Genomic DNA, 27,444 nt, shown 5'->3' with positions numbered 1-27,444 from the left:
TGCATCACGTTAAGGCAATATTGCAAGAACTCCGCCAAGCCGGCCTAACGGCAAACCCCAGGAAGTGCACTTCGGCAAGAAGGAAGTCTCCTATTTAGGCTACACCGTCGGCTGCGGACAGTTAAAACCCTTGGTGGAGAAAGTGGAGGCGCTACGCATGTATCAGCCCCCTCGAACCAAGAGGCAGGTTCGTCAGTTTTTGGGGCTCGCCGGCTATTACCGCCGTTTCGTCCCCAATTTTGCAGCAATAGCGGCACCCCTGACAGATTTTACACGGGCCGCCCTCCCCCAAAAGGTACGGTGGTCCCCAGAGTGCGAAGAGGCCTTTCATAGGTTGAAAGACTGCCTAACCCAAGCCCCAGTGTTAGCACAACCCAACTTCAACCATCCCTTCACCCTCTATACGGACGCCTCGGAAAGTGGAATAGGGGCGGTCCTGTTGCAAGGGGAGGGAGCAAACGAACACCCCGTCGTATACATCAGCCGTAAGCTGTTTATGCGGGAGCGTAAGTATGCGACGATCAAAAAAGAGGCCTTGGCGGTAAAGTGGGCGATTGACCTATTGAGGTACTATCTTTTAGGTAACCGTTTCCAGGTGGTGACGGACCACGCACCCCTGCGGTGGCTACAAACCATTAAGGACACGAACACTCGCGTAATGCGTTGGTACTTGACCTTGCAACCCTACTCATTCGAGGTAGCCTACAGGGCCGGCAACCTGCATCAAAACGCGGACTTCTTTTCAAGACGACATGAAGACGAGGAGGACACAGAACCAGGAGTGGTGACTAATTTGGAAAGGGGGGTATGTGGCGGGGCGGCCCCTCCCCGCCCCCTGAGCCATGCCGAACAGGCGATGCTCGCTATCCGGGAGAGGGGGGAGCGGCCCGAGATTGCGCGGCTTGCACACAAGCCGCGCCGGGGCCGGAAACGCCGGCAGCCCTGCCGGCCTGCGGCCACGGTGTGCGAGGGGGGAGGGGCTAGTGTGGGAGGAGTTCCCCCACCCTGACAAGCCCCGCCCATGGCCAACCGGCGGCAGGAGCAGGCGGCTATGGGCCCGCCCCAAACCTGGACGTACGAAGGCACGTCTCCGGTGGGACACTTAAAGGAAGAGCGTCGCCGCCATGGCGGGGGGGGGGGGGGAGCGGGTTAGGAGGAGTGGCAGGCAGCCCTGGTAGGGAGGAAGAGTCGGGCAACACCCCCGGGGTGGGGGCACAGTCCACACCCGGACCACAGTCCCGCAGCCCTCCCGTGGCGGAGGTTGCGACAGGGTCGGCAGTCTGTCGGCCAGGCACCAGGTAAACCCCCCGAGCGGAGGACGCCGGGGGTGGGGAAAGGAAGCAGCCCAGGGCAGAGCCCACCTGGGCTGGTGGGCTGACGAGTTACGGCAGGAGCCCCGTCAGCCGGACTGGAACAAGAGAGTTCCGTGTTCTTAGGGCCCTGGGCTGGGGCCCGTGAGTGAGGGCGGGCCCGGGCCCCCCTTTCCCTCACCCCGTGGCTGGGGGACTATAACGGCGCCAAATAAAAGGTAAAACGCCTAAAAGTCCGGCGGAGAACCGGAGGTACACACTCACACTCTGCTGTCTCAGGTCCACAATATCTCTTTCACACATGAGCCTTCCCTTCACAACCAAGCGAATGGGCAAACACATGACGATTCCACCAGAATCTCCTCACACATGCCAGCTCCTTCTTTTCCATCACTTGATCCATTCACACAGATACAATGTGGCTTCCCAGATTACACAGCTATCTTTACAATGGCCTTCTTCCCCAGCTCAAACACTCTCATTTGACCTCTACACTTCCTTTCTGACTCTTATTGTATGAATAGTTTCCTCTTTCTCCTGCTGTTCTCTCAATGAGGCTGATTCTCTCTGTCTCCCCCCGCCCACACACACACACACATTCTGCCTCTTCCTCTCCTCACTAGGTTCCCAGACGTTCTTGCCTCCCACCTAGGCTTGCTATTTCCTATCCCTTTATACGCCCCTCTCAAGCATCTCTCTATCTCCTCCTTCCCTGGCCAAAGAAACCCCCCAATTCTTTACCTCACAATAATTTCCACAGTGCCCTTGTAGTTTGGTTAGCTCTGCTATGTACAGCAATTCAGGAGCCACCTGGCACTGATAAGTGAGGGAGACAGAAAAACCGTGTATCCCAGGGGACTATTCATTGGGAAAAGTCACAGCAGAAAATCCTATTTTAGGGGAAGATGAAGGAGCATTGGAAAGATATTGAGAGTGAGTACAAGACAGAGACACTCAGGCTACGTTTACACTGGCCCCTTTTCCGGAAGGGGCATGTAAATTTCACTAGTCGTCGTAGGGAAATCCGCGGGGGATTTAAATATCCCCCGCGGCATTAAAATAAAAATGTCCGCCGCTTTTTTCCGGCTTTTAAAAAAGCCGGAAAAGAGCGTCTAGACTGGCCCCGATCCTCCGGAAAAAGTGCCCTTTTCCGGAGGCTCTTATTCCTACTTTAAAGGAAGGAATAAGAGCCTCCGGAAAAGGGCACTTTTTCCGGAGGATCGGGGCCAGTCTAGACGCTCTTTTCCGGCTTTTTTAAAAGCCGGAAAAAAGCGGCGGACATTTTTATTTTAATGCCGCGGGGGATATTTAAATCCCCCGCGGATTTCCCTACGACGACTAGTGAAATTTACATGCCCCTTCCGGAAAAGGGGCCAGTGTAGTCGTAGCCTCAGAGTTTTAGGGAGACAGCAGACTCATGAGGATCTGACCTGGCTTAGCCACCTAAGTTCAGGAGAATGCACAAGGTTGAGGATCCCATGTGAAAGAAGTATCTACCTCTGGCTTATCAACCAAATACCAGGTCAACTTTGTAGACACTTGAACTAAGGGGGGATGTGATAGAGGTCTATGAAATCATGACTGGCATAGAAAAAAATGAATAAGGAAAAGTTATTTACTTATTCCTACAATATAAGAATTAGGTGTCACCAAATGTAATTAATAGGCAACAGGTTTAAAAAAAAGGCAAAGGAAGTTTTTCTCCATTCAGCACACAGTCAATCTGTGGAACTCCTTGCCAAAGAATGTAGTGAACACTAGGACTTTCACAGGGCTCAAAAAAGAGCTAGATAGCCATTGATGGACCTAACCTCCATGAATCTATCAGCCAGGATGGGTAGGAATGGTATTCCTAGCCTCTGATTGTCTGGAAATGGATGACAGGAGAGGGATCACCTGATGATTACCTGTTGTGTTTCCTCCCTCTGGGGCATCTAGTATTGGCCACTGTCAACAGACAGGATACTGGGCTAGATGTATTTTTGGTCTGACCCAGTATGGCTGTTCTTATGAACCAATCTTGCATTTCACTACATGTGATATATTATGGTACTAGCAGCAGTAATGAGGAGGGTGGAAGTGGGAATTATCTGGGAGGGAAAGTTTGGGGGCTATGTATCCCACACCATTATCTTAGGGGTTGGGTCTATGCCTGTGTTGAGCTGTCCAAGATTTGGTGATGGGCAGAGGACTACAAATGGGAGATTTTGCTCTGTCTTTGAATCTCCCTCTGAACTTGCATTACATGTTCTTGAACTGATATTTGATTTCTATTATTCACCCAGTTTTCATTGTGGTATTTGAGGCCATTATCTTTGGACAGCTAACTAATTATTTGACTTCAGTGGGATTTCTCACATGATTCTGATCAGGAATGTGCTTAAGACCTAGCTGAATCAGGACCTTTGTCTGCAAGCTTTTTAAAGCAAGAAATATGTCTTCTTCTTCATCAACATGTCTTGCATACATTTGGCACACTATATCACTGATTATTACTAACAACATGCATTGTAAGGCAAAAAGAGACTTTTCCGTGATTCTTACTATACACTTGTGTAGCATACCCAGGTAGTATTTTCCCACTGCGTTTAAAAATTCATGTAAGTCATGCAGCTTTGCAGCAAATCATATCTAATGCACATTGCTCATCTGTCATATCTTGTCAGTACATTGTGTAAACTTTGCATTTTTGTACATGCACTGCTAGTAGTTAATAAGGCACAGAGGAACAGACTGTACATTGTTTTCCATCAATTCTAGCCACATCTACAGAGATACACATTTGAATCTATTTGTGTATTTTTTTCCTACTTAGCATGAAGAATTAACATCTCCACCTTTCGTTTTTGTTGTAATAATTAACAATAGAGCCCAAATTCATTCCTACAATGGATTTATTGGTGCAACACCAAGAAAAAATGGAGCCTGATCCATTGATTTGTTGTTGGTGGCAGGCATGTTCCTCTCCAGTATCAGCAACTGATTATTTTCAGATCAGAACGCATCCTGCAAAGCCATTGTAGCTGCATTAATGCAAAGTATATAATTTATGAGTCTATGAAAAGATGATAATCAAGGGGATGCATGTTTTTGTTCTTTTCAAAGGTGAAACTGTCAATAATTACTTGAACACCTCACCAAAGGTAATTCTGTATTAAATGTATATAGCTGGCTTGCATTAATTAGCATATTGGTGGTATTGGAGGTATTGTTTATGTTCTTTATCCAACAGCAAGAATATGAAGAAACAACATAAAATAACCATGTCTTCTAACTATATACAAATGTACAAGTCTAGCTACATATATACACAGCTACTCTGTTTGTCCCTTACTGAAGAAATAACCAGAACCTGAGAGGATCACTAAAGGGGTCCCAAACTGTCTAAAGAGATACTACCCAATTCCTGTTAAATACAAGTTATGTAGATTTATACTGTGCACCTCTGATTAGTTATTGTAAGAAGACTTGTTGGATGTTCTTCTAGATTTTTTCAAACTAGTTACAAAACTATACAAACTATTTGACATAGCCAGCAAGAATGTATTATGGCATAGCAAGAAACATGGACAAAAGCTCCTAAAATTCATGTGATGGAAATCTGAAAACATCACAGCAATGAATTAGTCTGTTTGCAATATTCCATGGTGACTTCATGGTATGATTGTTTTATGTTAGTTAGTTAGTTAGTTAATTAGAGATCTTTAAAGGACTTTAGTACATTGGAGAATATTAGAAAGTCAAAGGAAACAGGAACTGATCAGAAAGTCAAATGAAAATGAGAACCATTCAAATAGATCATGTAATGTCAGACTGTTAAATAGTGACACATTTTTGAAGTGCTTATATACCATTGTTAGAAGTCTAAAAAATAAAATGAGTGAACTAGAGTTCTTTGAATTGAATGAGGATATTGATATAATAGGCATCACAGAAACTTGGTGGAATGAGGATAATCAATGGGACACAGTAATAACAGGATATAAAATCTATCGGAAGGATGGAACAAGTCATGATGATGGGGAGTGGCACTACGTGTGAAAGAAAATATAGAATCAAATGAGGTAAAACTCTTAAATGAACCAAACTGTACCATAGAATTTATATGGATAATAACTCCATTCTCTAATAATAAGAACATACCAGTAGGGATGTATTATTGGCCATCTGACCAGGATGGGGATAGTATTGTGAAATACTCAGGGAGATTAGAGAGTCCATTAAAAGTAAAAAAGCTCAATTATAAAAGGAGATTTCACCTCAGGATGAGATATAGAATTAAAATTTCTTTATACTTAAATAAAATACAGGACTATGTAGCACTTTAAAGACTAACAAGATGGTTTATTAGATGATGAGCTTTCATGGGCCAGACCCACTTCCTCAGATCAAATAGTGGAAGAAAATAGTCACAACCATATATACCAAAGGATACAATTTAAAAAAAAGTGAACACATATGAAAAGGACAAATCACATTTCAGAACAGAAGGGGAATGCAGGGTGGGGAGGGGGGGGAGGAAGGTAAATGTCTGTGAGTTAATGATATTAGAGGTGGGGAAAGGTACATGTCTGTGAGCTAATGGTATTAGAGTTGATAATTGGGGAAGCTATCTTTGTAATGGGTAAGGTACTTGGTGTCTTTGTTGAGCCCCCCTTGAAGAGTGTCGAATTTTAGCATGAATGACAGTTCAGAGGATTCCCTTTCAAGTGCAGATTTGAAAATCTTCTGGAGTAGGATGCAGGTAATTAAGTCGTTGAGACTGTGTCCTTTCTGGTTGAAATGGCAAGAAACTGATTTTTCTTTGTGATCCTGTCTAATATCTGTTTTGTGGGCATTGAACAAAGATAGCTTCCCCAATTATCACCTCTAATACCATTAGCTCACAGACATTTACCTTTCCCCACCTCTAATATCATTAACTCACAGACATTTACCTTCCTCCCCCCCACCCTGTATTCCCCTTCTGTTCTGAAATGTGATTTGTCCTTTTCATATGTGTTCACTTTTTTTTTAATTGTATCCTTTGGTATATATGGTTGTGACTATTTTCTTCCACTATTTGATCTGAGGAAGTGGGTCTGGCCCATGAAAGCTCATCATCTAATAAACCATCTTGTTAGTCTTTAAAGTGCTACATAGTCCTGTATTTTGTTTCAGCTACACCAGACTAACACAGCTACATTTCTATCACTATTGATACTTAAATGACTGTTTCTTGGAGCAGCTAGTCTTTAAACCCACAAAAGGAGTGGCAATTCTTGATTTTGTCTTAAGTGGCTAACCGGATCTGGTATAAGAGGTGAGTATAGCTGGACCACTTTGTAATACAGGTTGGACCTCCCTGGTCTGGCACCCTAGAAACCTGACTGGTCCCGGATGAGGTATTTTGTGGAACCAGGAGAGGACATTTCTGGCTCCCCTACTTCTGAGCCACTCCCTACATTGTTCCCTGCCCCCTCCCCAGACTTCCTGGCTCCCCCCACAAACCAGCTGCGTTGCCCTTCCCTAGCCCAGCTGAGCCTCGCACTGGCTCATGGAACCCGCAATCCAGTTGAGTCATGTACTGAGTTTCCTTCTCTGATGCATTTCTCCAGACTCCAGGACTCCCTCCCCTTCTACACAGACTGCACCCTGGGACTCTCTGATCCTGGAATGCCCATAGTCCTTTCCAGACCACAGATGTTGCTGGGCCAGACATTTCTGGTTTATAGAGGTGCAACCTGTAGCAACCATAGTATAATTAAATTTAACATCCCTTTGGCAGGAAAAACACCTCAGCAGCCCAACACTGTAGCATTCATTTTCAGAAAGGGGAACTACACAAAAATGAGGAGGCTACTTAAACAGAAATTATAGAGTTCAGCGACAAAAGTGAAATCCCTGCAAGCTCTATGGTAACTTTTCAAAGATGCCATTATAGAGGCTCAACATTAATTTAGCCACAGTGGAACTTCTTTGGTTTTCTTTTTCTGTTTCTCAATTTGGGGTATACATTTAAGTAAAAGAAGCAATGAGAGGCAAAAGGGCATTATTTAGAATATGGAACTTAAATCCCAGTAAGGAAAATAGAAAGGAACATAAATTCTGGTAAATGAAGTGTAAAAATATAATTCAAAAGGGAAAAATAATAATATGAAGAACAGCCAGCCAAAACCTCAAGAACTAGGAGATTAATAATAATAATAATAATAATAATACATCAGAAGCACTGCTAAACAACCAGTGGGGATACAGGATGATCAAGTGGCTAAAGGAGCACTCAAGGTTGATAAAGCCATTGCGGAGAAACTAAATGAATTCTTCCCGTCAGTCTTCATTGTTAAGGATGTAAGGGAGATTCTGAAACACGGGCCATTTTTTTTTAGGAAACAAACCTAAGGAACTATCCTCAGAATGAGTCATCAGAGGAGGTTTTGAAACAAATAGATAAACAGTATTAAGTCTCCAAGACCAGATTGTATTCACTTAAATCTGCTTCTGTACAAAATGACTGGAAGATAGCCAAGGTAATGTCAGGTTTTAGAAAGGGTCCCAGAAGTGATCCCACCAATTACAGGCCAGTAAACCAGACTTCAGTACTGGATGAAACTGTAGTAAAAATAGTATTGTCAGACATCAATTTGTTGGGGGAAGAATCAACTTTTTGGGAAGGGAAGTCATGCCTCAACCATTCTACTAAAATTCTTTGAGAGGGTCAACACCCATGTGGACAAAGAGTATCCAGTGTATTGGATTTTCTGAATGTCTCACATAAAAGGCAATGTTAGCTGCCATGTAATAAGAAGGAAGGTTCTCTTATGGATTGGTAAATGGTTAAAAGAATTGAGAGAGGTAAACAGTGGTGCTGCCAAGAGTCTGTTCCGAGACCAATCCTATTCAACATATTCACAAGAGATCTGGAACAAGAGGTAAACAGTAAGGTGACAAAATTTGCAGATGAATGAAATGAATGAATGAAGAGATACAAAATGATCTCTTAAAACTGGGTGACTGGGCAACAAAATGGCAGATGAAATTTTATGTTGACAATGTAATACACCATGGAAAACATAATTCCAACCATAAATATGAAAATTTGGGGTCTCAATTAGTTTTTATCACTCAAGAAAGACATCTTGGAATCATTGTAGATAGGTCTCTAAAAACATCCACTCAGTGTGCAGCAGCAGTCCAAAAAGTGAACAGAATATTGGGAATCATTAAGAAGGGGATAGATAATGAGACAGAAAATATCTTATTGCTTCTATATAAATCCATGGTCCGCCCATACTGCATGCAGATGTGGTCACCCCATCTCAGAAAGATATATTGGAATTGGGAAAGGTTCACGAAGGGGGTGGTGGTGTATGGAACACTTTCCATATGAGGAGAGATTAATAAGACTGGTAACATTCAGCTTGAAAAAGAGATGAGTGGGGAGGATATGATAGAGGTTTATAAAATCATGATTGGTATCAAGAAAATAGATAAGGAAGTTCTATTTACTCTTTCTCAGAAGACAAGAACTAGGAGGTCACAAAATGAGGCATCAGGTTTAAAACATAACACACTGTCAGCCTGTGGAACTCTTTCCCATGTTATGAAGGCCAAAAACAGCATTCAAAAAAGAACTAGATAAATGTATGGAAGATGGGGCCAAGAATGGCTATTAGCCAAGATGGGCAGGGCTGGTATCCCTAGCATCTGTTTGACAGAAGGTGGAAATGAGTGACAGGAAATGGATATACTACAGCCAGTCCCCGAGTTACGAACGAGTTACGGACCAAACACTTGGCCGTAACTCAAAGTGTTCGTAACTTGGATCCCGTTGAATTACATGGTGACCGCGCTGTTTGTAAGTGTGGATCGTGTTTGTAACTCCGGGACCGTATTTATGACCGCTTTGGTTTAAATCTGGTTTATAGCAGGTTAGCTTGTCTCTTGCAGCCCTCAGTAACATCATTTGGCTCTAAAAATTCTACAGCCACTCGTTTTTGGCTTAAAGGAGAGAGAATATGTTACCAAAAATAATGGCTGTAAATTTTAGCAATTTAGGATGTGTCATCATTAGGGAAATGGATTCTTAACTCAAGTTAGCCAAAACATGGTTACTAAAATGAGGTAAAATCCTAAGGCAATTGTAGTTTTCACACATCCGTGCCTGATAACTCATTTGAAACCGACAGAGAGCCCTGTCTTCACTAGTAGAATTGTACCTTGTTTTAATTATCTCATTATGCAACTTGAATTCAGAACACATCTTTTTTCCTATGAAAGACAAGGCCGTATATGAAAACCATATTTAGTCAGCAATCTACTGTGTCTGATTGAGGTACAGAAAAAGATTGATCTTCATAGTCATATCAACTGTGTCTTAATTTACAGGCTTCTTTTTCCAAACTTCACAGCCAGAAGATAGGATCACTTTATTGCAAACAATAAAAAACAGCTGACAGTTTCCAGTGTGTAATTAATACAAACCCTCCTATTCTTTCACCTAAATGCTAAATAACAATTTATTTGGGCCTCAAACCGTTTATAAATCAGCAGGTAGTCCATTGATAATGTGTTTTTTCTCCTATTTCCAAGAGAAGAGATTCAGAGATAACACATGGCATAATAGAGACAAATATTGACAAAGGAGATAAAACGAGTTGTTATGATAATGGGAATAGTGAAATATTGTTTATAGAGCCATAGTCAGGAATAGATGTCTTTTTTTCCTGCTGTGGAGTATTGATTCTCTCAAGAAAAGAAAATCAGTTTTATTCAATCCGATGTATTTACACCTACAACAGAAATATCTGATCCTTAAGAATACTGTATTAGTCCCCAGAGCTGGCTGCTTGTTAAGTATTTTATCAATTTAATGCAATCAATTATGAAGTGGATGGCTGATGCAAAATTTTGTTAAAAATCATTTTCTACACTGGCACAGACAAATTCTGTTTTCAGTTGCTACCAGGGCTATCCTTAGAATTTATTGGACCTTATGAGGTACAGTTAAGCCAGTATCCCCATGCCCAATGGCAGCCCAGAGCAGAGAGAATGTTGATTTTTTAGAGATATGATTTTATACTCTTTAGCAATGCACTAAAACCAATTTTTTAACTAAAATCTGTTAAACTAATACAGTAAATTCCAAAACTGACAGAATATACCGAGGATTTGCACATGCCTATTTAATGGCTTCATTACCACTTGAACGGCTCTTTCACGGGTTCAATGTTCTGTTAATAGCTCTGGCAGGCTTTTTCACTTTGAAGTTAACTAGATCCTCTCCAGAGGAAGTGAAGCCATGGAAAGGGATAGGAAGAGGTGGATGGGTGCACATTAAGACCCAGTGGTGCCCCCAAATTTTTGGATGCCCTACGCAACTGCATATTCTGCATTTGACCAAGGACAGCCCTGATTGCCACAGTTAAAATCTGGAATAATTCCTATAAATGAAAGCAGAGTTTGACCTTCAGAAGGATTTCAGTATCATGCCATTCCTGAACTCCCTACTTACTCATAACAATTTATTATTGTACATCTACACTGCAGTAAAAATCCCATGACACCAAGTCAGAGGTCCCAAGTCATCTGATGCAGGCCTACCACCGACATGTCATTGGATTTTTTTGTTTTTAGTAGTGCAGATATACCTATGGATCCGAGTGTGCAGCCCTCACTCTCCAAAGTAGTTCTGTTTAAATAATGTAGACAGACTGAGTTGCTTCTAGCCTGTTTAAGGGATGGAATTGATCTCCCATGGTGTAACGAAGACAAGGAATTGCCCCTTTCCTCTGCCCATTCTACTTACTCCTGGATGTACCTCCTATGGGAAAGGTTAAAGAGGATGTAGAATAGGAGCTGCCATGTTAGTTCTATGCCATCTGAGGATTTCCCTGCAGAGGGTGATAGAAATGTAGCTGTGTTAGTCTGGGGTAGCTGAAGCAAAATGCAGGACAATGTAGCACTTTAAAGACTAACAAGATGGTTTATTAGATGATGAGCTTTAGTGGGTCTGGCCCACGAAAGCTCAACATCTAATAAACCATCTTGTTAGTCTTTAAAGTGCTACATTGTCCTGCATTTTGCTCCTGCAGAGGGATGATTCACCAGTGGCTAGACTAGTGGAGTGGCACAAGGGGATGAGACCATATTTGCAGATCAGGACTCCAAGCTTTGCCTAGCCTTAACTCACGACATGCATGCTAACAGATTACAAGGGATTCACCTGCTGTACATCTAGTTAAGTGGCATGCCTTCCTCATTTATAGCACCAAGAAACTCTTGCCTCTTAATAATTATAATAAAGATCCAATTATTACTTTCTGGGACTAAAGAAGACAGAGGAAAAAATAGTTTATCAACGACATTAATTCCTGAGATGAATAGCTGATATCTATAAAAAAGTTAAAAAAAATGAAACCATAGAAAAAAGTCTTCATTGAATGATAAACTTTTCAAAAACCAATACTAGTAGTGGTATCGCATCTGAAAACTAAAAGAAGTTGGAGACATTTTTACTTAGATAAGGTTAAATGGAAAGGACAGTAACAATATTTCAATTAAAGGAAGTGTATACAGCTGCTCATGAGTAGATTGTTTGCCTAAAATCCCTGCACTAGACGGCATTCAATAACATAATTAAACTAACTAAGATTTCTCTCCAGCCTTGAACTCTGCTCCTTACAAAAGAATCATGTAGATAAATATAACACCCATTGACAAGCTATTTTTAAATTTAAAATGCTTAATTAGTTGTTTACACCACACCAGCATGGAGGGATTTTTTTAAATCTCTTGACAGTGATATTTCTTACAGCAGCTTCATTTATTTTCCAGTTCAATGCTTTCTGTTTGAATTCAGCAAGGCTGTGTTGTCTGATGAGCATACATTTAAAAGCAATAGCTACAGTTTGAAAATTATAAATAGTAAGGGCATGATTATGACTTTGTGAGTTAGAAGAGCTTACTATCTCCAGTCATTACATCTGAACCCATGAGCGTGTCCCTCTGTATCTTCCTGGGGGAGTCTAGGGCTATCTGAGGGTATGTCTACACTACCACCCTAGTTCGAACTAGGGTAGTTAATGTAGGCAACCGAAGTTGCCGGGCGCCACCATTTTTAAATGTCCGCTAGTTCGTGGAACGAGGTATACCGGTAGTTCGGAATAGGAAGCCTAATCCGAACTACCTAGTCCGTGCCGCGTGTAGCCGCGGGCACGGAGTCCAAACTAGCTGACATTTAAAAATGGCGGCGCCCGGCAATATGCAAATGAAGCCCAGGAAATTCAAATCCCGGGCTTCATTTGCAACTTCGGTTGCCTACATTAACCACCCTAGTTCGAACGAGGGTGGTAGTGTAGACATACCATGATAAAGCTAGTTTGCTCTGATCTCTGAACTTCAGTTTATCAAGAACCAGCATTTTCATGACTCCTCCTCAGGGATGTAAGAAAGAGAAGGTTCCTTTTGTGCTCCCATTCAGGGCTTATGTAGACTACACGGAACAGTCAAAAGAGTCGAATGCAGAGTTTTTGAAAATGAAAGTAGTTTAGACACGGCTTTTTCGGCAAACGCCCCCGCACCTCTTCTGTTGAAAAGCTGCGTAAACCTCATTTGGTACAAATACCCTTAGGAGCACTCAAGAAAAGTCTGGGGGTACATCAAAATAACTAAAATGTGGAGAAAACTGAATTTTTGTTTTAAGTTTTACAGCATTTTTTGAGGTTTACACGGCTTTTCGACAAAGGGGGGTTTTACCAAAAAAGCCGAGTCTAAACTACTTTCACTTTCGAAAGCTCTGCTTTCTAAAGTGCAATCGGAAGAAGATATGAAAATTCCACAGGAACATTCCTCTTTCGACTGTTCCACATAGTCTAGGTAAGCCCTGAGTGAGAGCACAAAATAGAGCCCTCAATGGCAGAGTGTCCACACTACCAAGCACATTATTTTGAAACAACAGGTTATTGAATTCGAAATCTGTACTCCTGCTTTTCATCAGGAGTAACACTAATTCCAAAAAAGTTATTTAAAAATAATGGTAGTGTGGATGCTCTGGTGCCGCTATTTTGAAACAATTACTCCCCAGAGTCATTTGAACTAATTACTCCCCAGTGCTTCCTGGGGCCCTAAGTCTGAGGGATTCCACATCCATGATAACAGAGCCTGCCTCAGACCAATTTTGACACTTCTCCATAGGGTGGACATGCTAGTTCGAATTTGTTAAATTGAGAGTTATTAAGGCAAATTTAATAATTTTGAAATACTTTCCTAGTGTAGACATGGTCTGGGAGTCACACAACTGACAATGTTTATTTATAACCAAAGCTCTAATATTTCTCTGAAGAATAATTAATCATAAAGAACAAATACATTTACAGGGGAATTGTGGGGAGGATTTGGAATTATCTAAGGATTGCTGAATTCTTGGTGAATCACAGCTTTCTGTAGTATCTCAAATATTACATCACATGACATCAGCAATCAAAGAAGAACCTGATCACAGTTCTTATACCCAGCTCAAATTATAACTTCTCTCATAATATTACAAGTCAATACGCCTTGTTTCAGTACCAGGAAAATTGTTTGAAATTCAGTAAAGAACAGAATTATCAGGCACGTAGATAAACAAAATATGTTGGGGAAGAGTCAAGACAGAGTTTGAAAAGGAAAAACATGTCTCACCCATCTATTAGGTTTCTCAGAGGGCATCAAGAAAACATATCGTCAAGGGTGATCCAGTGGATGCAGTGTACTTGGACTTTCAGAAAGCCTTTGACCAGTTTCCTTACCAAAGACCTTTAAGCAAACTAAGTAATCATGGGATAAAAGCGAAGGTTCTCTCATGGATCAGGAACTGATTAAAAGATAGGAAACTAAGAGTAGGAAGAAATGGTCATTTTTCTCAGTAGAGAGAAATAAATAGCATCATACCCCAAAAATTTGCATAGGGACCAACACTGTTCAACATATTCATAAATGAATATTAACCTCTGATGATAGGAAAGAAAGCAATGGGCTTAAATTGAAGCAAGGTAGGTTTAGGTTGGACATTAGGGCTATGTCTATACTGCAACACAATTTCAGGATACTGGAATATCCCAAAATAGCTATCCTGCATCTTCTCAGCAAGCCTGTTATTTTGAAATATTACAGGCTCACTATTCTGACATTCCTGTAAACCTCGTTCCATGAAGAGTAAGGGACATTTCAGAATAGTGGGTTATTTTGAAATTTGGTGCTGTGTAGAGAGAGCTAAATTACAAAATAAGGTATTTCAATATAAGATGAAAATAAGATATGCAATTTGCATAGCTCAAATTGCGTATCTTATTTCGAGCTATGGTGCAGAGTACACAAACCCTAGGAAAAGAATTCCTCTCAGGGTGGTAAAAAATAGGGATAAATTGCTAAGGAAAGTTATGGAATCATTGGAGATTTTTTAAGAGCAGGCTAGACAAACACCTGTTAGGGATGGTCTAGATCAGGTACAGGGAACCTGAGGCCCAGGGACCGGATGCGGCCCCTGGCTTGCATGGATCCAGCCCCCAAGGTTTGGGGCCCTCTCTTGCATTGGAGAGCCAGTGCTGGCACTCCAGCCCTCCTGCTGCCCCATCACTGGGCTGGAGCACACAAAATCTACTAGGCTGGGCCCTCCTAGGCTCTGGTGTGCAAGGGAAATGTGGGGAGTGTGTTTCTTCTTCCCAGTTGGGTGCCACATGAATGAGGATTTTTTTTTTTTGCTTCTCACTTGCGTGCAGCCCCTAATTGATTTTTTTGTGGGTCAGTGACCCCCAACGCAAGAAGGGTTTTCCACCCCTGGTCTAGATGGCGTTTGATTGTGCCATGAGTGCAGATGACTGGACTTGATGACCTATCAAGGTGCCTTGAAATTCTACTGTTCTATGATTCTATGATCTGGAAAAAGAAATAAACAATGAGGTGGCAAAATTTATAGAGGATGTAAAATTACTCAAGGTTCAAAGCTGACTGAAAAGAATTACAAAAGAATTTCAGCGAATCAGGTGACTGGGCAACAAAATCATAGCAGAATTTCAATGATAAATGTGAATAAATGCACAGTGGAAAACCTAATTCAAGTATACATACAAATAATGGCATCTAAATTTACTATTATCATCCAAAAAAGGGATATTGAAGTTAATGTGTATAATTCTCTGAAAGCATCTGTTTAATATTTAGTGAAACTCAAAAAACCTAGCAGTATCTTAGGAATCTTTAGGGAAGGGATAGAAATTATGGCAGAAAATGTCACAATGAAATGGTATAATATTTATGATATAAAATGATCTATATTATCCCTGCACTTTGAATTCTGCATGAAGGTCTAGTCACACTATCTCAAATACATATATATAAGTATTGGACAAAATACAGAAAAAAAAGCAGCAAAAATGAGTAAGCATATGGAAAAGCATCCTTTTCAGGAGAGACTAAAAAAGATGGGGACTGTTCAGATCAGAAAAGAGATAACCAAGGTTGGATATAATAGACAGGGCTCAACAAATACTCGCCATGGGCGAGTAGATTGTAACCCGGAAGAGCTGGGTTCGGGCGATCTGCGCATGCGCAGAACGATCTGCGCATGGGAAGATCACTGGACAGCACGGCTGGTGAGCGGGACTTGCCACAGTTCGGCAAGCCCTGATAATAGAGGTCTATAAAATCATGAATGATATAGGAAAAATGATTGGGGCAGTATCATTTACTCCTTCACATATCACGAGGATAACTAATCTCTCTAATAATCTGGAACCAAAATGGCTAATGAATTTAATGGGCAGCAGGTTTAAAAGAAACATAAAGAACTACTTCTTCACACATTGCTCTGTTAACCTGTGAAACATGTTGCCAGGGCATGTTATGAAGACCAAAAATATAACCAGTTGTAAAAAAAAATTAGATAATTCATGGAGAAAAGTTCCATCAGTGGTTGTAAGGCAAGATGATCAGGAATATAACCCCATGTTCTCAGTGTCCCTAAATCTCTGACTGCTAAAAGCTGAGATTGGATGACAAAGAATGAGTTACTTGCTAATTGCGGTGTTCTTTTCATTCATTCTGAAGCAGCTAATACCAGCCATTCTTGGAGGACAGGATGCTGGGCTAGTTGGACCATTGGTCTGACCCAGTGTGGCTTTCCTTATGTTCTTATATGGGTATATTTTAAAAATATACTGCTTATTTTCTGCTACTGATTTAACAGGAACAACTTAACTCTAGTGTAACAGTCTGTCAGATCTCATGTCAGATGAAACCCAGTGATCTCAAATTTCCTTGGAGTTTCTGCAATCCATCAGTTAAATGAAATTATATCAGTTACCATAGAAACGTCTTGACTAATAGCCTGAAAACATATTTACCGGAAATAAATATAGTTTCACTAAAGCAAAAATCTGCAACTCCTTCTGTGCTGTGCTTTGAATATGTAGCTATGTTGTGCACTGCCCCACACACTCAGCAAAGGTAACCTTTGAATTTTGCTTTAGTATAATTAACAAATTATTTTTCTCACTAGTATTTTCTTTTATGGATAACTTGCTGAGTAACATAGAGCTGTAAAGAGAAAAGGTAACAAAAGTCATTTAGTTCATATCTCATATTAATATGCACATTTAGAATTTCATATTTTTATTCAAAAATATATTATTTGCTATTGATAGCATACCCTCATTTTATCTTAGAAAAAATATGCATGCTAATAAGAATGTGCTAGAAAAGAAAATATACATGACACATAAAAGCATAATTAATTCAGGAAATGGAACTGAAATGTTGACTTATGCTGGGGTGATAATGATGATTGACATCATAATTATGATAACATCCTTATTATTATTTATATTACTGTAGTCCTCAGGAGAGCCCCAGTTATGAAAGAGGACTCTACTGTTCTAAATACTGTGCAAAAAGTACATAAGTCACAAGAATGGGATTTGGGTGCCTAATTCCTTTAGTTCCCTTTGAAAATCCTTGTTTTATTTAGGTTTTCAGAAACCATAAGATTATATGTGCTCTAAAAACCTAAAATGTACAGAAAAGAATGAATCGGATCACTGGCTAGGTCTTAGTTACCTAATTGGAGTAGTATATATAGATTTTTGTTGGCATTTCATACCTTCAAATGTACGTACATGTCTGTATGTTTTGATGGAGAGGAATTAAAAGTACAATTTCCTTGAATATACCTACCCTTTATCTTCCTTAGGGGGGCTGACAGGATTGCCGAGGCCCTGGACAACATGGGGTGGGGTATCTCTGGATCCTAGGAAGAGGTGGAATCTTGGATGGAAGGGGCAAGGCCTTGGGTGGAAATGGTGGGGCTGGAGACAGTCAGCCCTCAGAGCCACCTGGAGCACTCTGCCTGGTGCTCCAATGGCAATTTAAAGGGACTGAGTTTCTGGCCATTGTTGCTGCTACAGTAAGTGGTGGCCAGGAGCCCTGGGCCCTTTTGAATTGCTAGGCCCCTCAGCAATTGCCCCTTTTGTCCCCCCCTCCCCACCAGCGGGCCTGATCTTTCCCTTCCGGTAACCTCAGCAACTGTCTTTATGTTTTGTAAATCAAACTTGAGAGATGGTATTTGCAGAATTCCCATAATTGAGCTAAGGATCAGATTAAAATTATATTGCCCAATAACATATTTTCTATTTGCTGAACCACTGATACTTAAAATCATTACTTGTAACATACTTTGACACACTTTACATACCCCAGAGTGGATTAAAGCACATTTCCCTGTAGCAACTATTGTTGATTGCAGGCAGAGTATGTTACCTGAATTCAGTCATACCTCTGAATGCACATACGCTGTGGGTGTGTCTACACAGCACCCTATACTCAAAATAAGATACACAATTTGTGCTATGCAAATTGTTTATCTTATTTAAATCTATTTTGAAATAGCTTATTTTGAAAGGTGCGCATTTATACAGTGTCAAATTTTTAAATAAAGCACTATTTCGAGCCATCCCTTATCCCTCATGCAATGAGGTTTACCAGGATGGCAAAATAGTGTGCCCATTATTTTGAAAAATATTTCAAAATAATGGGTGGCTTGTGTAGACACAAAATAGTTATTTTGAGCTATCTCTGGTATCTTGAAATAGCCATGCAGTGTAGACATATTCTATGGCTGTGTCTACACTGCACCCCTTTTCTGGAAAAGGGATGCAGATGAGACAAGTGGGAGTTGCAAATGAAGCAGGGGATTTAAATATCCCCCGCTTCATTTGTATAAACATGGCTGCCGCTTTTTTCCGGCTCGGGGCTTTGCCAGAGAAAAGCGCCAGTCTAGATGGGATCTTTCGGAAAATAAAGCCTTTTCCAAAAGATCCCTTATTCCTCTTAAAATCAGGAATAAGGGATCTTTCGGAAAAGGCTTTATTTTCCGAAAGATCCCGTCTAGACTGGCGCTTTTCTCCGGCAAAGCCCCAAGCTGGAAAAAAGCGGCAACCATGTTTATACAAATGAAGCGGGGGATATTTAAATCCCTGCTTCATTTGCAATTCCGACTTGTCTCATCTGCATCCCTTTTCCGGAAAAGGGGTGCAGTGTAGACACAGCCTACATGTTTATACTTACACTGTTAAATTGCTTAAATTGATAGTGACAGTGAATAAATAATATTCCTGAATACAACAGGCTTAAGACCTTTCCTTCTGTTCTTATTAGATTAGACTGATTTAGACATCTATAGAAGGCTTTTAAAAAATTCATGAGACCTCCAAGACTTGTATTTTCAACCCAAATGAAGGATGTTATGAATATTTTTGCTCATGATCTATACTTACACTGATTGCCTGAAATGAAAACCCAAAGCACAGAATCCTAATAGTCATAATCTAATATAAATTAATCATGGGCATGGACAGAACATCTTCAATCATATTATGAATACAAGATAACTCAATTCCCACTAGTGACTTCAGTGGTTTCCATTTGTTTCATGGATATGTTCCTCTTCTAAACCTGTGGGACAAAACTATGGCAATATGTGGTAAGCAATTATTAGGAATCAATACTCAAACAACACTTTAATTAATCTGAAAAAATGTTAATTAAGTATCAAAATTATTCAAGGTACCAGTTTTATGCATATAATTGGCACCAATTTCATTTGTGTAATGTTCAGAATATTAATATAAAAAGATATCTATTCAGAGACCATAGTAGGGAAAATCCCCAGTGATTTGTTTTTCAGTTGCAGAAACAATACACCCTTTTGAAATACTTGAAAAATAAATGTTCGTCATTTCTCTGTGTTTAATATAATGTGGATAAGATAACACATAGTCAGTCATAAAGCCCCTGATGCCAATCCCTTATATATTCATTTAATGTAATTTCAGAGGATATTACACTGCCATTGCCAAATTCTGGTCTCAACCACACCAATGTTAAACTGGATTTCCGTGGCGTTGTAGGGTAACTGAAAGCAGATTTGAGTTCAGTGATTTTCAATGCTATTTCTACTAGCTAATGACTAAGTAAAGACTTTAGAAATGGGCCCAAAGTAATTCAACTTGTGTGTAACTTTGATAAGGCTGTTAATTTTGAGGAAAGATAAATCATTGCTTGCTTTAAAAAGAAAGGATCAACAAATACATATTTGTCAGCAGCATATTAAAATTTACCCCTATCTAACAGCCTTTGATGTGCAGCAATGGACTATATAATTACAATGATTCCTGGAGTTCCATAGTGTCTATGATGGCAATGTAATTATTTCCTGTAAAGTAACTTTATGTAATTTCCAAAACTTCCATCTTCATGATTCAACTCCTGTGATGCAGTGTTTGAAGTGTTTGCAAATCAGCTCAAAAATTGATATCCGTTCCATGTTATTTGTATCTGAGCTGAAATGAAAACTTCCATTCTGAAGATAAAATGTACAGTAGATTCCCTTGGTTACTCAAACCTACCAAAGGGAATAGATATTTGAAATTAACCTGGAACTGAAAAAATGGAAACTGAATAACCACATAGATAAAGTGAACAAGCATCAGCAGATTAGAACATGTGTTTGAAATGGTAAATGTTATCAGACTAATCCACTGTGTTCAAAATGAATTGCAGGTGACAAATGTCAACTGCCTATTACTAAACTTCTTTGAAAGGTTTATCAGTCTTATGCACTCTCAGTGTATTTTTTTAAGTGAAGAACACCTACTGTGCATGTATAGGAAATTTACTAATGATTTCAAACTTATATGTGCATCATTTTCTTAGTTCCATAATTATGTGATAACCTTTATGACTTTGGCTGTGACTTATCCAATCTGTATCAAACTATATATATATAAATAGTTTGATACAGATTGGATAAGTTACAGACTAAATCTTTTAAAATTGTGTGTGTGTGTGGATAGATAGATAGATAGATAGATAGATAGATAGATAGATAGATAGATAGATAGATAGATAGATAGATAGATAAAAACTAAGCTAAAATAGAGTAAAGGTTGAGTGTACTTAACAGTAAGCTAGTATACATAACAAGGATAAATTATAGTTATCTCAAATCCAAGCATTATAAAGCCAGGAAATTCAGAGGCAAGACTGAATGTCAGAGAAATCTGACATTCACATGTGTTAAGGTATAGAGCTTAACTCAACCTTAGCCATGTTATCACAATGGTTATCTCTGTAATACAAAAACAGTTGCCATTTAGTTGTCTGTCTTATGGACAATTAGCATCAGTTGCAATCATTGAAGTCATATGTTCACTCTTTCATTCTCACGTCTCTTAGTGATGATAAGAACAAATCTGTAAAAGGGTCATTTGTTCTTTGTAACTGCCTTTCATTCTGATCTCTTCCTTCCCTACTTTCATTTACAGGAACATGTGCCTGAACCAACGTCCATTGATATCAATGGATTTCTTTGCATTTACTTAAAAGCCTATATATGAAATACTAAATTTGGAACATCATAAAAATAAAAATAAAAGTAAAAATAAAAATAAAAATAAAAATAAAAACAACAACATGTTGTAACTGGTTAAATGTTGATTTATAATGGTGACCTCTTTTAGTAATATTTATCAAGATGCATTGTGCTTTTATACCATATTTCAGCTAAGGATCTCAAATTGCTTAATAGATAGTCATTAGTAAGACTTTGAAACACCCTTATAAATAGGTAAACTGAGGCATGGTGTTGGCATGACACCCCCAAGGTCACATAGTGAGTCATTAGAACAGGGAATAGAGTCCAGGTATCTTAATTTGCTATACTCTTTTCTAACCACAAGATACATTCCTTTTATTATTAATTCCTTAAAAAAACCAACCTTGTGCTATAAAAGAGAAATTCACATAGTATTTGAATTACCTCTCCTGTTTCATTTTAGAAACCAAAATTAAGCCAATATTATTCCTCCAGTTCTAGAGAAAATTCAGTTGATGCTAAACAGAATTATTAAGAAAAGAATAATGATTGTTATAGATTTCTAGTATGAAGACAATAGACTATATTTTGATTAATATAATGTTAACAGTCTGGAATTCAGTCAAGAAAAATAGTCTCACTAAGACATACAAAACACAATCTTAAGAGCACTCCACTTACTGCAGAATCTAGGCTGTTTCTAAATACCCATTATGGGACTCTTCATTACATGAACAATTCTTAACTTGCTGTTTTGATTACTCTAAGACTATGCATATTGGACTAAAATATGAATGCAATGAAACATTCTTTTGTTATCATTTTAGAAATGTTGGTCATACGTTTCATTTTCACTGGCCAATCACAAGACACATTCATGTCAAAGTAACAAAGTATCTAGGTAAGGAGATATTTGTATTATTTTGAAAGTTATGTCTAAGAATATGGCATTTCCATAACAAGAGGACAACATCAAAACTCCAGACAAAGACATGCATAGATATCATTTTGCTCCAACTATCAATCTCTACAGATAGCAGTCACATAATTTCATTCCTTAAAAGAGAAAACATTATCTTTGGAAAGGAAGACACATAATAAATATAAAAATAATAGCAACAAAAACAATGATAAAAAAAATCTAAGGCTGCGTCTAGACTGGCATGATTTTGTGAAAATACTTTTAAAGGAAAAGTTTTTCCATTAAAAGTATTTGCACAAAAGCGCATCTAGATTGGTCCCAGAGTTATTGTTATAACAATACGCTTTTGCGCAAAAGCAGAAGCCCAGAACCATTTTGAAGAGGGCAAAAGGGCACCAGCCCTTTCTGGGGGCGGGGGCTGGAGCTCCTTTGAGACACGTGCTTAAAGGGATCTCCCTGGACAGCCGTTTCTCTCCTGCTGCGAGCTATAGGACCTCTTGCAGGGACTGACAGCCATAGCAGTTTTGGTGGTTGCCCTCTGCCTTTTTGGTCACCACTGCCTTTTGTCACATAGGGTGTGTCTAGACTACATGCCTCCGTCGACGGAGGCATGTAGATTAGCCAGATCGGAAGAGGGAAATGAAGCCGCGATTAAAATAATCGCGGCTTCATTTAAATTTAAATGGCTGCCCCGATCTGCCGATCAGCTGTTTGTCGGCAGATGGGGCAGTCTGGACGCGATGCGCCGACAAAGAAGCCTTTCTTGATCGACACAGGTAAACCTGGTTTCACGAGGCATACCTGTGCCGATGAAGAAAGGCTTCTTTGTCGGCGCGTCGCGTCCAGACTGCCCCGATCTGCCGACAAACAGCTGATCGGCAGATCGGGGCAGCCATTTAAATTTAAATGAAGCCGCAATTATTTTAATCGCGGCTTCATTTCCCTCTTCCGATCTGGCTAATCTACATGCCTCCGTCGACGGAGGCATGTAGTCTAGACACACCCTTAATGCCTTTGCCTGTTTTTTTTCCATCTCCCTTGTTTTTTCTGCCATGGAGCCAGGGGTGGCCATGTGCCTGCTCTGGCCCCTTCTGGCCATTTTGGAGTGCCTGCAGCTGGTGCTCCGGGCTGGTGCCCTCCTGTTCCAGGACCTGGAGGCACAAATTGCTCTGGACTCCCTCACCAAGGAGGCCATGGCGTCCTTGTGGCATCCTCACCCCAGGGTGGAGAGGCCACTGTGGAGACTGGACACCAGTAAGGACTGGTGGGACCAGCTGGTCCTAGGGCAATGGGACAACCAGCAATGGCTCCGGAACTTTCGCATGCGAAAGCGGACGTTCCTGGAGCTGTGTGCCTGCACTCCAGAGAACCACCACCCGGCTGCGGGCACCCATCCCCATCGACAAGAGGATCACCATCGCAGTCTGGGAGCATGGCCACCCCGGACAGCTACTGATCGGTGGCACACCAGTTCGGGGTGGGCAGATCCACCATCAGTGTCATCGTGATGGAGGTAAGTCCCAGGGTAGTGGGAAGGGGGGATGGTGCTACACTCCATGCCCAGGGGCAGCCAAGACTCCAGGCTGGGTCACCCAGCGGTTTGGGCTGTCCCTCCCTTGCATAGGCCTGCTGGTGGGGGGGGGGAGCGTGTGAGGCGAGGGGGCCCTGGTGTGTGTGTGTGATCACAGAGGGCATCACGGGGGGGGGGTCCAAGGGAGTGCACACTCACCCTGCTTTATGTGATGTGTTCCCCTGTGTTTCTCTGCACCCTTCTGCAGGTCGTCCATGCCATCAACGTGGATGCTACTGTGGCCAGCTTCGCTGCCCTCAGGTTCCCCAACTGCAGGGGAGCCCTGGATGCAACCCACATCCCCGTCTGGGCCCCGGAGCATCGAGCAGCCCATTTTATGAACAGGAAGGGGTACTGCTCGATCGTACTCCAGGCCCTCATGGACCACCGGGGCCTCTTCCTGGACATTTATGCGGGATGGTATGGCAGGGCACACAACTCCCACATACTATGAAACTCTGGCCTGTTTCACAGACTGGAGGCGGGCACCTACTTCCCCCGGCAGGAGTTTACTGTCAGGGATGTGCCTATGTCTATCTGTGTCATCGGGGATGCGGCCTACCCCCTGCTGCCCTGGCTAATGTGGCCCTACATGGGGTGGATGGACCAGAACCGGGCCCGGTTCAACAACCACCTCAACCGGGCCCACAATCAAGTGGAGTGTGCCTTTGGCCGCTTGAAAGCCCGCTTCTGGTGTTTGCTCACCGGTCTTGAGATGGGTGAGCAGAATGCCACGGAGGTAGTGGCTGCGTGCTGCGTGCTCCACAATCTTGTGGAGCGGAGTGGGGAGGCCTTCCTCCCCGCATCGATGGCAGTCGAGGGCCAGGCCTACGAACAGCTCCACACAGCTGCCATCCGCCAGGTGCACCAGGATGGGGTGCGCATCCGGGAGGCCCTGATGGACATGTTCTCCCAGACCCCATAGTAGGGTCACGTTGGTCTCCCTTTACAACTCCTTCCCATCCGCTACCCTTCTCCCCTCCCCTTACCTCCCAATAAACACCAAACACAGTTTTTTCTTGGACACAGAAACTTGTCTTTTATTATTTACAATGGGGAGAGGGGAGACCTTGAACTGGGAGGAGGAGGAGACCTTCAACTGGGAGAAAAGGAGACTTTTAATTGGGAGGGGGAGGAGCTACTCCTGGGAGGGGAGGCCCCTGTGATCGTTCCTGCGGGGGCGGACCTGCACATGGGAGGCAGGCCACGTCAGGGCAGGCTGCACGGCGAGGAGGGCAGGAGGGACAGGGGCAGGAGCAGAAGGGACAGGACCAGGGGCAGGAGCAGGATGGACAGGGGCAGGAGCAGGAGGGGCCATTGCAGGAGGGGGCAGGGGCAGTGCTAGGGGAGGGATGGTGGGTGCATTGGGCAAGGCCATGCCATAATGGATGGCATGGCCAATGTGGGCGGTGAGGGTTGCAATGGAATCCACCATGCGGGCGCTCTGGGCCTGGAAGGAGCCCCAGGCCTCCTTGCGCCACTGCAGAGTTGCCTCCATGCACCGAGTGATGTCTGCCTCGACGTGCTCAACGGCCTGCATGTGGCGCTGAAGGAGCTGGTCCCAGTGGCGGAGCCGCCGCCTCAGTGGTTGGGCGGTTGGGAGTGCTGCTGCTGGGCAAAATCATTTCCGCAAGAGGGCTTTTTCCTGAATGGGAGCATCAAAGCATTTGTGCAAGAAGCACAGATTTCAGACAATAGAACGTCAGTGCTCTTGCACAAAATGAAGCGGCCGGTGTAGACAGCTGGCAAGTTTTTGTGCAAAAGTGGCTGATTTTTGCGCAAAATCTTGCCAGTCTAGATGCACCCTAAATGTTTATCTTGGGGTTAGAGAGTGGAAGATCACAAAAAACAACCAAAGAAAAAACAAAAGCAAACAAAAAATTCACGAGAAGATTATGGGGAGATGAAGGGACTTGAAACAGAATGGATATGTTAGAGTCTTTGACACTTTTGAAATGCTGGAAATAAATTTCTGCATTATAGAAAATGAAAACATTTGAAAATGAGAGCTGTATTAAAAATAAGAAATCGTGCCTGATATTTGTAGTGAGTGTGTGCATGCGTGTGTGTGTAATTGTTATGATTTTGCTGCTGTTCTACACTTTTAAATTCTTAAGGTGCCTTCAGATGCACTTTCCATTTTGTTAAGCACAATAGATAAATTGTTACATGAGAAGCACACAATGTGCTCTTTCATTGAGACTAGCTTTGTTCTTCCTTGTTTATTGATTTCCTTTCTTCTAAAAAAAAAGACACTCAGACTATAACAAGAAAACATGGTTGCTCTTTATAGACAGAAACCATGTATGAATATGGAAATCTGATTGGGAATAATTTGCTAGCATACCAAATTGTATTCTCTAAAATAATGCCTTCCTCGTGCATCAAAAGCACAAGTACAAAATCCTAACCCCACTGACAAAGTTGTCATTCACTTCCATGGGATTCAGATTTCACACACGGCCTCAGACATATCCTAATCACACACGGATAAACTTTATTTTTCGTCCTCAAAAATGACAGCACTAAACTCAACCTTTTACAATATTAGGGCTTGGTCACATGGGCAAGTAAGTTCATAGAAAGTTATGGTGTGAATTTGCAGCACACTAGTTACTGCAGACTAACTTCCTGTGTGCACACTCTTAGGACTTGGGTATACTACAGAGAAGATCAACCCTTCAGAAGTTGATCTTCTAGCATTTGATTTAGCGGGTCTAGTGAAGACCCCCAAATCAAATGCTGAGGACAGCCCCCACCAGCACTCTGTACTCCTCATTCTGTGAGGAGTAAGGGAAGGCAACAGGAGCACGTGCTCCCATCAGCCTCCTGCTATGTACACACTACAGTGACTCGGCTTAAGGTAAGCCAAATCCAGGTGGATGGCATACCTTCAGATGACCTGCCTGGTCTAGTGTAGACCAGGCCCTATCGTGCTCCAAATGCATATCCTTTGCAGTAAGGGCTTGTCTACACTGCAGAGAAGATCAACAGTGAGGGCAGCTTCCACCAGCATCTGGTACTCCTCGATCTGTGAGGAATAAGGGAAGCCGACGGGAGCATGTGCTGATAGGTACGCCCGGAGTGTGGGAAGTACTTTGTATTCATGCCCCTCAGTGTGAAAGAAGCTATTTGCATGTATTTGCATATATATATGCATGTATATGCAACCACACTTAAGTTGTAGCCTTCCACATGTGCTGTATCATTGTGGCCTGCAGGCTTCCAAAGCTGAGTAGCTCTGATTTACAGAATCTGCTTCACATGCATCAATAAAGAGAATGGGAACAAAGACAATACATCTTGGAGACAACAATGCCTAATTGTCATGTTGAAGGAAAATCTCAATTGCACAGTTATAATGCAAATGAGCACCTATGGTTATGTGGTACAAGCACCTATGGTTATGTGGTTATGTGTACATAGAACTCTCTTCAGAAGCACTTGTACACTTCAGAACTATGTTCGGTTCCAGCTACAGTACATGCTTCAGTTATCAACAGCAGCAAACAGCTTTCACATCTATGGGTATTTATTGTCCAAAGGGTTGAGTTCCATATTGATTGGTTTATTCACTGTAAAAAAAAATTCAAATTAAATAGTGAAGGCATTACATGAAGGTGAAATTATATCATTAATAGACTCATCAGCATACATAGGCAGCTATAAACATAATCCAATCCTTTACCTTCATCCGCATATTTAATAGTTATACTCAGAGTAATATTAGAAGAAATAGATTTGGCAAAATGGGCTT

This window comes from Pelodiscus sinensis, chromosome 11 (assembly GCF_052426305.1).
Source record: "Pelodiscus sinensis isolate ZL-2025 chromosome 11, ASM5242630v1, whole genome shotgun sequence".
Lineage (NCBI taxonomy): Eukaryota > Metazoa > Chordata > Testudines > Trionychidae > Pelodiscus > Pelodiscus sinensis.
Note: the sequence above shows the minus strand (reverse complement) of the source record.